This window comes from Saccostrea echinata, unplaced genomic scaffold (genome assembly GCF_033153115.1).
Source record: "Saccostrea echinata isolate AGI-Se365-2 ecotype Australia unplaced genomic scaffold, CSIRO_AGI_Sech_v1 ptg000012l, whole genome shotgun sequence".
In the NCBI taxonomy this organism is placed as follows: Eukaryota; Metazoa; Mollusca; class Bivalvia; order Ostreida; family Ostreidae; genus Saccostrea; species Saccostrea echinata.
This window is the reverse complement of record NW_026889761.1, coordinates 22,025,721-22,039,374: the sequence shown is the minus strand read 5'-3', so window position 1 is coordinate 22,039,374 and position 13,654 is coordinate 22,025,721.

The following is a 13,654-nucleotide window of genomic DNA, read 5'->3' as shown; positions in this document are numbered from 1 at the left end:
CCCAGTCAAAAATTATATCTAGCAATCAACTGGACCACGTTCTTAACACAGACTTTTCTGTATTTCTGAGCTTCCTTCTATGGATATCTGGAATTGATATGATACTGCAATCATTGTGGTACAAAATGCTATGTAAACATCTTTATTCAAGTAAAAATCTTAAGCGATTCTCCGCCAATTAAGCACAGTCAATGAAAAACTCTTATTGATTCCTGCACCGGAGAATACTTTAGAGAATGGCTTTTTATGAGACTTCTGAATTCTCAATTACGCAACATTGAAATTTCTGTTTTTGATTCTATCTTGATATTATGCCCCAGAATGAAATTGTTCCACATACACAAGGTTACATAAAACTGTGTCAATGCGTACAGTTTTGGTTTGATTATGCTTAAATAATACTGCTTGAATCTGTATGTTTTCCGGGAGTCACTGTTGTAAGCCCTGTTAACAGATTTGTATTGTTTGTAGATTTGTTAGATTGATTACTGCTCGTATCTTCATCTTTTTATTATGTAAGGAAAACAATAGTATACAATATACCATTATTTATGGAACCCTTCCAAAATATTATCGAATTTTACTAATTTTTTATCATCATTTTTGTTTGTTATATGAATAGTACTGTGCACTGTATACTTCTCTATCATAATGTTCTCAAAATGACGATAATATCATCAAAGGAAATTATTGCTAGAAGTTTCCTTTTCAACCTGATTCATTAATCCTAGCCATTTTCATAGCTATTTTTAAAAGAGTTCTATGTCTTTAAAAATTAATAAAAATGAGAAAAGAGTCAGACTATCCTCGAAAAAGGAGGAGTAAGCTTCCCCCGTCGATCATAAACTCTATTATAGAGTTTAAAGATATTACCCTACAGTATGCAGCTGTTCCAAGTACATACCGGAACACTACATTGTATTCTGCTATCCTTACTGTATTTTAATAACTTACGGCTACGGTACACAAACATAAAACAAAGAAAGAGAATGTATGAGAAATTCAATCCTATTTACGATTCTGTAAAGGTTATCAGGACCATTTTAATTGTACCGAATAATAATTACTTTAAACAATGAAGGATGAAAAAGCTGTTGCTAATTGTATGATTTAATATTCTCTTTGAATCTAATTTTATCAAGATTGACATCTCTTCCCCAAAGACTTCAGAGGGTATGCTGGTTTTATGTTTCTGTTTGATGGAAGATGAAAGGGATAATACTTGGGAATAAAAGCAAACATTCAAACTATTGCAATGTTTAGCAAGTGATCAAAATAATGAATAAAGTGCTGAAACTCTCCTAAGGTCTATTCAGTTCTGTTACACACTTTAGTTACATATTCCTGTGCTATAACAACTGAATTATGTCATGATTGTAGTCGTATTTTGTAATCTGAAGTTAAAACATGTTAAATGAATTCTTTATTTTATACAAATAGAAAACATTATATTAAGATATATATTAAACCTTTTGGATGCATGCAGAGTTACCTTGAAATAAGTTGTCTTGGATTTATGAAGCGGACTTCTCAAATATTTCAACTCTGCACCAATATTGCAATTGATTTGAACATTTTTACGGGCACCTTGCTTTCAATTTCTCCGTCAATATCGGTGCATACCGATTAAAGAACCTTAAATCATCAATCTTCCTAACTTTAAAATGTCGAAGAATATCAAAAAGTCAACGGGTGATATCATTCGATATCCTTTTTCTTTCTAAAGATCTGTATTGAGAGAGTGAAGCAATATTTCTGAAGTCTACACAAATCAGGGCTTGGGCTGAAATGGTCGCCCTGAAAATGGATATCTTAATTACAATCTCTCTGTTGAAGGAATTCAAAAATTTAGTAAAAAGTGGATAATAACAAGATATTGTTTACATATCACACAAAAAGCAAGGTCTCTAACCGCCCATAAAGCTTCCGTTAATGTCTACCAAAAGAATACGGTGATTCTTGTTTGAAAAAAGTAAAGGTCGGTTTGATGTTACACAATTAGACGTATTGTAGATCTTATGTATCTCGATAATGTTGAAAGTTAATTTATTTTCGTTTAACATTTACGCTTCTCAATATTTTTATTATTCATTTGACAGAGATTTTAATGAGTTTTAATTTGCTAATTAGGCTCAAAGAGGACAAGTTTTGTCAACATTTTAAACTTAATGGACTTTTGAGCTTGATTACTTTTTTGTTATCTTCATATTTCATCCAATAGATAGATCACTCTATGATTAAGAACTTGTTTGACGTTATTTCATTTTAGTTGCAGACAGTTCAGAATTCAAGATTCAATCGAGCACTAATTTATGTCATCGATTTTTAAGATATGAACGGCAAAAAGGACCTTTGGCTTATTATCTATTTTTTTCCAATCAGAAAATAATTACATGTTATATAAAGATCACGTCTATTACTATAAAAATTTTGTTTATGTTATAATCATCTATTTTCATTTATCTATTCATTCATTGAATTCATCTATTATCATTGTGTTAAAAAGAGAATTAGAAAAACCTTATTTCTAAATTCTAAGTAAAATGTTTCTATGTCGTGTCCTGTAATTTGTATGTAATTTATTGTTCTGTGGTCTGTTGAAAATCATTTGGTTCTTAATTAATTGGTAATTAGGGGAATACATGTCGTATAGAATAACTTATTTTGGCTTGATTGAATGAAAAAGAAAAGTTTGATCATATAACAAATAAGATATTGGAACTATCTAACAATTGACCATCACTTTTTAAATGTTAAAAAATTGATGATTATAGAAGAAAAAGGTGAAGATAATGAATGGTGGTCGATCTCATAAATCCTATAAATATATAAAACACCTCGAGAAAGAGCATAAAGAAGGATCCCCTAGAAACACTACAGGCGGGATCAGGTGTCATTGTCGACCGATCAGCCCTGTGTATTAATCAGGTAAACGCAGTAATCAGTATTCAAAATTAGAATAATGTGTAGCAATCTCCTAACAACTGTATGAAACATGTTGATCCAACAATCCAACAACAAGCTCAATATTAATTATTACCTTATAATTTGCCAAATACAGATTTTCAATTAGACTGGTGAAGGCCCTGTACAATCAACTTATTTTGCCTTGGTTTAAAAATTGATCGTACTCTTTTATGGGACAAAGACATCTTATGCAGGTGACAACAAAATATTGCTATTATATTGGGATGTTGATGATATATTTACTTTTTTATAAAGATTATATTTATATCCATATTTTTTTATATCCAAATATGTATTTACTTTTTTAAAAAAAAATATATCATTATATCCATAAATTTTTATATCTGTATCCAAACATCAATTACTGAAAGGTAGAAGCTAGTCATTTGATTTTTATTTCGAGATAAGAATGATAATGTCTATGTCAGAAGTGCTGTATAATGAGATTTTGATATATTATTTTTTAATTTTGAATCGGTGGTGTATGAAATGTATGGAGATAACGAACAGTATTCAAGCTCAAAAGACCATTAAACAATACAAATTTTGGAGCAGAAAAAACACGGGCCTCAAAAACATTAGAGGTGGGATCAAGTGCCATGGAGGAGTGAGCATCCCCTGCCGACCGGTCACACCTGTCATGTGCTCCTTGTCATGATCGGGAAATAACGGAAAAATCCGTCGACAATTCAGTGTGTAAATAATGGCCTAACAATTAGTATGAAAAACTTCAGTCAGCATTTGACTTAATGATAAATTGTATTTGCTGACAAGGTCATTGTATCAACCATAGAACAACCCAAGTTGAGATGAATCCCCTTTTTTTTCAAATGCGCGTGCTTTTATTTTCTGCTCCAAAAACAGTTATCACATTTTTTCATCATCTTGTCTTTTTCTTTACTCACTTAAAGTAAAGAAAAGGGCAAAAAGTCCTTAAAATGTAATTTGTATTATTTGCTTACCGAAATATACATTATAGGATCTACTAGAAATTATTTTTCTTTCTTCTGAAATTGTTTATTATAACATAATGTTATAAACTTCTAATGTAGTACATGTTTATTAAATTTAATCGTTTGATGGAACAAAAAGAGGAAGTCTGAAGATATATATATATAAAGAGAGATAATCCATACTCGTATAAAATATCAATTTCTTATAAATTATATATACAGTGTTGAAATTGATTTGTAGATATTTTGGAAATTTTGTTTGGAAATATAACTAGTTCGTTTGTATAAATAGTAAATGTTTTGTATTCTTAGTAACATTGATTCTCACAATAGTTCATATCAATGTACCTTTTATTAAATCCTCAACTCAGTAATTTATCTTTTACAAAATTTATCTAATTAAAATTGAATTTAAAAGTAAAATTGAAATACTAGTTATTATGCAGTAAATAGGGATAAGATAAGTACAACTTCTCTTTCATTAATTTAGTGAGAAGATGTGAAGACATTTATAGAAAGAGAAAAAAATTACTTTACTTCATATGTAGAGCATAAGAATAAGAATAAAAATGGAACCATCTGAAGAAGATAACAAAGAGAAAAACAGAGAAAGGATTATTTTATAAATTATCCTTCGGTTGGAGGAGTGGGGAAGTTGTTATTTGTATATTAGCAACAAACATTCATTGATAAATCGGGTATCTTAAAGAAATAAAGAAGATTTAGGTAGATATGCTGGAATAAAATTAAGGACTCTTAATACACTAACAAGAAAGAGGTATTTTTGGATTTGGTGAAAATTATATCGTATTTTTCATTCTCAAAAACAGGTACCTATCATATTCTCTCAGGTACAAGAGTTCAAAGCCAAAAAATCTAAACAGTTAATTCCCCAATTTAATGGCTATAAAGCAAATTTTCTCCCATGAGGAAGTTTTGCTATCTAGCACAGATTCTGCAAAGCAGACATTCCTACATTTACTTTATTTGTTCTAATTTTAAAAGTGTTAAATTGAAAGGACAAAACACAATTTGATCCTACAATTTTCAATTTTAATTCTTTCCATTTCTATAATGCATTATCTTAGGTATTTCCAGCAATCAACAAAAAAAAAAAAATCCTTTTTTCAGTTGTTAATTAACATACCCGTTACAGACCTTACAATTCTTCTTCTTCAAGTGTTTTTTTTTTCTTTTTCAGGTTCTCAACAAAGTGAAAAGAAACTATAAAGAATTGTTTAATTGCGGAAGTGACCAAAGTAGATATAAATGTCACTGAATTGATTTTTTGATCTGGGAGAATTTTTGCTCTAAAGCAAATTGTAGCAAATCTTTCGCAGTAAATTTCTGCGAGTGGGCCCCTTGCTTAAGAACACCGATGACACCAGCTATGAACTGTTCACTGACTCAAATTAGGTATGATGATGATAAAATTAACTTTAATTTTTTTTTTAAGAAAAGAAATTAAATAAATTGTAATTATCCATATTAAAAAAGTAAAACGGTATATATATATTTCTTTATGAAACTATATAAAGATTATTACTTTAAAAGTTATGCATCTTTTCATAATTCGAAACAAAGGCAGCCTTTAAAACAATTATAGATTATAACAGACTGAGATTGACAAACAACACAAAAGAAAATAAATAATGAACAAAAATAGTTCAGAACAGTAAATTTAAATGAACTTTGAGAATACATTTTGTTTACAATAAATATAAGCAGGTAGTAAATCTATACATTTGTTTGTTTAAGGGAAAAAACCAACAAAAGTATTCCTAAAAAAGAGAGTCAAATTTACATGCGAAACACTGTCAAAGAGACACGTTCTTTATAATAAAATAAGGAAATCAAACTCAAACAAGTATGTTTAGGCTATGTAATAAATCGAAATAAATGTGACGTTAACTCCTTTAAAAACAGTGCTATAAATATTGTAAAAAAGGGGATAATTTACATGGTAAAAATGGTTTTGTTACACAATATTTTCAATCAAAAACATCATCAATAAAATGTCCTCTTTCAATAATGATTAAATTCAACTTAATTTTAAAAAGTCTTTTTTACTCAAAATTTCTCACCAAAAACCCATTCATACCTGTTAATGAAACAATGACAATATTGAGTTTAAAAACAGGTAATTCCGAGGTTTTTTTTTTTTTTTTTTTTTTTTTTTTAAGAATATTGAATTGATACAGAAAGATGACCCTAACATTTAACAAGTCTGTATTTCCCTAAAAAAAGAAGTTTTCTGAGTATTAAATTAAATACTTTGAAAAACTAGAGAATAAAATCTAAAGAAAACGAACAGTTGTCGGGCTCAAGAGTCCATAGAAACAATACAAGCTGGAGCAGATCAAACACGGATCTGTAAAAAAAGGAGTTGGGATTATGTGCCCTAGAGGAATAGAAAAAGTATACTACAGTACTTATTGTTAGGGATAGTTAACGAGCTTTTGAAATATTGTTTAATTTCATTTTCCATCAGAATTATTATATTTACTTTTCAACCTTAATAAGTTACACAAACAGCCATTTGTAACCACCTCTCTCTCTCTCTCTCTCTCTCTCTCTCTCTCTCTCTCTCTCTCTCTCTCACATAATTTCTTAAGAAACATAAATTGCTCAGAGAAAAATACACGAAATATGATCGTGCTCCGAATCACACAGAAGTGGGCAAAAAATGTCTTTCGAAAACTTGAAATGGAATACAAATTAAATTGTCATTAAACGAATGACTAAATGTCATATATTATCACTTTTCAGTTATGAAAGCTAATGGGATTTTCCCATGTTATTTTGCAAAGTAACTTTAATGAGATTTTTTAAAATACAAATACATCTTGATAATTGTTTGTATATTAAGTACACTCATGCGGACATAATTAGTTGCTTCAAGTTTCATTATTATATTCATTCATTCGTACTCTCAAAAAAAAATATAGATGGTTCAAGAATTACATAATTATATACATAGATATATTTTTAAGAAATTGAAAGAGCAGAGTTATATCTCGATTGAAAAGAACAAATAACATCTTATTTTTGTTAAAAAAAAATACATAGTTTTCTTAAGAAAGCAGAATCAGTATTTGGTATCAAATTGCAGAATCTAAAACATTTCCAAGGATGTACATAATATTTCTGTAACAAAAAAATCTTTCTGAATATTACGCATAACATTATTAAACATACATGTATAACTACATGAAAACAACTTTACGTTTCATCAAAGACCTCTTTGTTTTATCTTTTTCTCCCTGAAACAAGGAGCACACGGCGGGTGTTACCGGTAGGCAGGGGATGCTCACTCCTCCATGGCACCTGATCCCACCTCTGATGTTTTAGAGGTCAGTGTTTCCTCTGCTCCTGATTTGTATTGTTTGGATGTAAGACATACAGATTTTTTTTAAAACAAATTAGATGAATTGTGTAAACATCTACGAAAAAAAAAATCTGAAAAAAGGGGAAATTCATTATAATTACTTATTTTCGAAATTTACCCAATCACATCCTTGGCTCTGATAAGCAGGCTTTGTAGAATAATTTTTGATAATGTGCATATAACTAGCAGGGGAAAACAGCCTAAGAAGAAAATATGATAATAAGGTTCGCCGACACTTTGATAAGTGACGTAACTCTCACTGAGTTAACTGAAATGACTTTTATTCTTTTATTAAACTAAGAGAAAAATTGTGTACATATTAATTACAAAAAAATAATTAGAGTTAGAGCAAAATTTTGTTTGTGTAAACAGAAGAACAGAAGAATGATATTTATAACTTCCAACGTGTATTTCTTATAATTTTTTCACTTATCATATGTCATGTTACACAGGTGTTTACACATTTTCACGTACAGTATCTTATTTGAACCGTCTGATTTGTACACTTTATAGAAATAAGGATAAAGCAGAAACGCTAATTAAGGTTGTTTATGAAGATTCAATATTAAACCGTCACCGTCTACTAACCAAGAAAGGTATACTGAGTAGCTTCAATTACTCTTTTATTCTGCATCAGCTAAAAATTAGTAACAATCTGCGGGTATGTAACGTCTATTAGAACACAGGAGGTCAAAAGACCTCGACCATATAACCTTATGTATACAGCAAACATAATCCTTACATAAACAACATGCATCCTTCCCGCTTTTCAAAAAATTCATGCAAAATGTCCCATTGCCTCATATAATCATGCCAACAGTTTGCCCGATAGATGTTTGAAGATGTAAACGCATTAAACCTAGACCCAATCTGTACTGACAGAATAGGGCGGGCGTCCAAATGTCACAAGGAGTTAAGAAGACGTCATGATCCATTGCTCTTTTATAATTTAGTCCCACCCAAAGCATGAGCCCTATACCTGAAATATATTATTTATCACAATTTTGGAAGATGGTTCGTTGCTCAGTATACAGCTCAAAAAAGCTTTTTAACCTAACATGCTTTGTGAACTAATTACAAATTGTGTAAATAAATATATTGCTACTAAACAAAGGTGCAAACAAAAGATATGAATTATGCAATTTTATCAAAAAATTTTATATTCATAATTGATAACCTACTTTGTAGTTCATAGTCGCTCCTCTTTTTGCGCGAATAACAGCCTTAGCTATGAAATATTTCATTTTGGAAGTGAGCATCATTCTACATGTAGCTAGTGTGCCTTCCACATTCTTTTACTTTATAAGTTGTTAGCATGTTTTGAATAAGACCTGGTCTGCTTTATTTGATCCTCAATGTTTTTATTTGTGTTTGACTCAGGAGGTTTTTCCTCCAACGAATGTTTAGAAATACATGTAATATTTCGTCTTAGAAAATCTCTTGTGCTTTTGGAGGTATGACATGCAGCTACCTAAATAAGACATACAAGTCATTTTCTGAGAAATACTTAACAAGATACATAATACTACATACATGATACTAGTATCTTTCAATGTTTCCCGATGACCAAAGGAGAATTTCTCCAACATATTTAACATTTCTACACTCATGCAGCCGGTAAACAATCCCGATTGAAACGCAATCAAAAACATTCAAGGTGAAATTTACGGACATGTCAACGGCTTAAAACACGTGCTGAAGACACCTTAGCGGGAATGGTACTCAAATCCAAAAACATTCTGTGAAAACCTAATTCATGGAAAATCTAGTGACATTAAAACTGTTATTCTCGCATAAGTGGGAGCAACTATATGTTATAAAATATCAAGTATGAATATAAAAACTATAATAATATTGCAAAATTATTCACATTGTGTTTATTTCTTCGTTAAAGAGCGAAATATTCACAAAAATGTGCATTTAATTTATATTTCACAAAAACATGTTAGGTTAAAAAGTTGTTTGAGCTTTCCTCATGAAAACTTTTAACTGCAAGTTGGGAAAAAAGATTAAAATTTGAAATATATGGAGATAACGAACAGTATTCAAGCTCAATCGTCCATTAAACAATACAAATTTTGGAGCAGAGCAAACACGGACCTCTATAACATCAGAGGTGGGATCAGGTGCCATGGAGGAGTGAGCATCCACTGCCGACTGGTCACAACCGCCGTGTGCTCCTTGTCATGATCGGGATATAACGGAAAAAACAATTCAGTGTGTAAATAATGGCCTAACAATTAGTACGAAAAACTTCAGTCAGCATTTGACTTGGTGATAAATTATTTGCTGACAAGGTCATTGTATCGACAATAGAACTTACGAAATGACGACTTTAAACGAGACTGCTGATATTCTTTTTTATATATTTTTTTAAATAGTTAGCTGATCAGTTCTAACTTAGAGTCCATGCAAAAGAATTCTTCTAAGGACAGAAGTTACAAACAAAAAATGGATCCCTGTATTGGCATATTTTTGGGACCTAATTTAGTTGTAAATGATGTGAATATAAAATTTCTAGAATACATTTATTAAGAAATTGTATATTTTCTAAGGTGTTCAAAATTTTATCTTCCTGCAACCATCCTTATTAATCTATACAAATTGTTGTCACTTTAAATCGCATTGTGGAACTGAGAGTGAAAAATTAAAATCTATGCGGTTAAACTTATTTGTTTTACTCATATAAACATGACCTTAGATGTTATTTTCATGATTTTTGATAAAAGTTTGTATCTTCTGTCCTCAAGAGCTCATTCATAAGTATTATAACAAGAATGTTTCTCTCATTGATATTCACGGGTAAACATAATATTTGAGGATTTACTGTATATGTATTTTGAAAATCACCACCACAAAAGATGGAGATGGAAGCTGGAAGTTGTGTGAACTCTATAGCCAAGTGCATGATTTTTTTTTTTTTTTTTTTTTTTTTTTTTTTTTTTTTTTGGTTGAGTACTGACAGATCAGTGAATATGCAGACTATAACGAGTCGAAAAACGCTAGCACTATTCTAGTAATAGCATTCTGAGTTATCAAAGCATGGTGGTACTATTCATATTATTATTATTATTTGGAAATTATCTGATTACTTCTTTTTTTTTTTTTACTAAGTAACAGCTGCAGGCAAAACCAAAAAAAAAAATCAAATAAATATTAAGAAATAGTGCATTCGCTGTACTTATTTTGTGTTTTTGTCCACTTACACTTTATCGTAATAAGTATCAACATGCTAGAGAGGAACTATTTAGAAACCTACTGTGTCTTACTAAACCAAACACTAAATTGAATATTATTGATTGTCACCTACTTCTGTGGGGAGATGAGTCACAAAATGTTGAAATCAATAAATATATTTTTCAATCTGTACAAAAATTTATAAGAGATTCTGGCAGATTCAATTAATTATTACAGCCTTACACTAAAACTCTAGTTAGTTATATATTTATCATGTAATGAATGTATATTTAAAACAAACATGTTTGTAATTCAATATTTTTTTCTATATATAGACCTTGACAGTTGTAGCCATTTATGGTGAGAACCTCGTAAGTTGTTAGAACTTGTGTTCAAACCATTTGTATATAGTTTATACAATAAAATATGTTCAAACCAAACCATCGTTTACTCGCAAATACTCTTACAATGCAAAAGATGGTTAAAGAGTGTGCACCTAGAACTTGGCTTTCTGTTAATTTATCTCTTTTTCTTTTATGGAATATTGAAGTGTATAATTTATTTCTTTTATGGTATATTGAAGTGTATGATTTAAAAACAGGAAAAATAAAACTAGTATCAAAATAAATGTGATAAATTGTTAACGCACTTACATTTTTTTTCTATATATTTTATGTACTTTGTACCATTATCACAGCTGTCTAAAGAATGACAAAATTTTATTGTCTTGTCCATCCCAAATAAGCTTCTATGACCGCATTTAGACTTTCCTCTAAGAATGTCTTGAATAAGTCTCTGGGAAATGGCGTTCCATTCAGCCAGAAATACAGTCCTGTAAAGAACTGATAATTGCAATCCCCAACATGTTCAATGGGATTTAGGTTGGAGATTAGGCCTTTCCATAAATTGTTGTTCCGGTTGTATAGGAACGTGCATTTTCCTTTTGAAACTTGAATCCGTGATGTGTGCAAAGAAATGAGGAACAATAATCTGCAATATGTCATAGCAAATGCTCCATGCGTTTCAAGTTTTGCAAAAAAAAAAATCATATCTTTCTACCGATGTAATGAATACCTCCCCAGACCATCAAGCTACCACAGGAGAACCTGTCCTTCTGCAATACACAGCTTTGATGAAATACCTCGCCTCTTTGATGCCACACACTTACCTGGGCATCTGCAAACTTTTGAGAAAAGAAAACATGTAGAGCGTTTAATTCTTTCGAATGTTCAATTTTCGTGCCAGCATCCACCATCCCAAGAACACGGCCAGGAACAGGTTAAGTTCCTAGACAGTACCGTTGTCAGAAACCTTTAAAGTTAAGCACTAAAACTGGTTCGTTGTCATGAACATACAGGTGAGGTTATGATAAAATCCGTCCGGTGTCATGCAAAATATACAAGAATTTATACATGATGCCTAAATTAAAACGTTTTTGACAAATTCCAAGAATAAATTTGTATTTTGGGAAACAGATATAACATTCAGTATTCCATACAAAGATTTATGTATTTGATATCCACAATACATTTTGAGGAGTTTTGGTTGGCGATCACATGCCCATGTGTGAAGCCATGATTATGAACTGGAAAATTATATATTTCTTATAATTAATTCATCGAAATTGTATCTTTATTTTAAAATATGAAGAGAAACTTCATTTTAGGCAACTGACAGCCTTTTGTAGCTAACAAGTTTTAAGAAATCGCAGTTTATAAGCAAAAAGTCCGTTGTCAGTACATGTTAAGTTTATCTGGTCCGGTTTCATTTTTCTTAACATGTAAGTAAATCAATAAAATGCAACAGAAATGATCAAATATATGCTTAATATAAAAGAATACAAAGCATATTACAAATACATGTATATTTGAATCTCGGGGTCGTCTTAAAGCAGCTCACACCAACGTGCTAACTATTCTGCGATGTTTTTATTTTCAATTCATTTTCTCTTAGGAACCTGCATCCTAGCTAGTATGCAAACATATACAATTCCTTGTATATCATCAGTATAACAAAATTAAAATGTTATGCTTAGGTCAAATTTAAGCCGATGGTCGGGCGACCAAATTATTTTCATATCGTCGGCTGAAAAAAAAAACATGATCTGCCGACACTAGTATCTGGCGACGCAGAGTAGTCATTTTAATTTCTAGGAACACCGATACTTTTAAAAGTAAAAATACTTATATGTTGGCCAACCGTCATCATCGTTCGCTAGGCCGCAGTTTGATTTTCATCTTCGGTCGACAGTTGTACGAAAACCCAATTCCTAAATGTCGACCGACTGACGACCGACTTTAAAAACTATATACCGATGGTCGGCCGATGATCGAAGGTTGGTGGACGGACTATTCAATGAGTGCTTCAATTGAATCGGCCACAGGCGAAAAAAATAATAACTTGACCCGACTGACATGCATAAAATTGGTCGGCCGACGAAAAAAAAGAGATAAAAATCGGGCAAGACAACGGCCGATAATATGCAACTGATGTGGAAGCATCCTCAGGTAATGTAGATTCAAGTTTGTTCAAATCATTACCTCCGGGGGTAGGATGGAGCCACAGTGGGCTATCGAAATTTTACATAGGATAACATAGGAAAAATCTTTTAAAATCTTCTCAAGAACAGCAAACCCATGATTGGTCATGTTTATATGGAAGCATCCTCAGGAAGTGTAGATTCAAGTTTATTCAAATCAAAGTTTAACATAGGAATACATAGGGGAAATCATTAAAAAATCTTATTCTCAAGAACAACAAAGACTTGATTGGTCATAATAAAATAAAAGCATCCTCAGGTAATGTAGATTCAAATTTGTTCAAATCATGACCCAACAGAGGGGAAAAACAGGGGATCATAGTTAAACAAAGGATTATAAAGGATATATCAATAAAAAAATTCTTCTTTAGAAAACAAAGCCATTATCAGTCATATTAGTTCAAAAGCATCTTTAGGTGGTGTAGATTCAAGTTTGTCTAAATCATACCCCCCCCCCCTCCACTTTAATATTTAAACTTTTGAATACCTTAGTGATTTCTGCTATTTCCGAACCAAAGTGCTCAGATGAGCGATGTGGCCCATAGGCCTCTTGTTTTTGGTGGACTTGTGAATGTAATTGGTTTGTAAATCACATTGACGTATGCTATTTCATGCAGCGTGATTCATGTG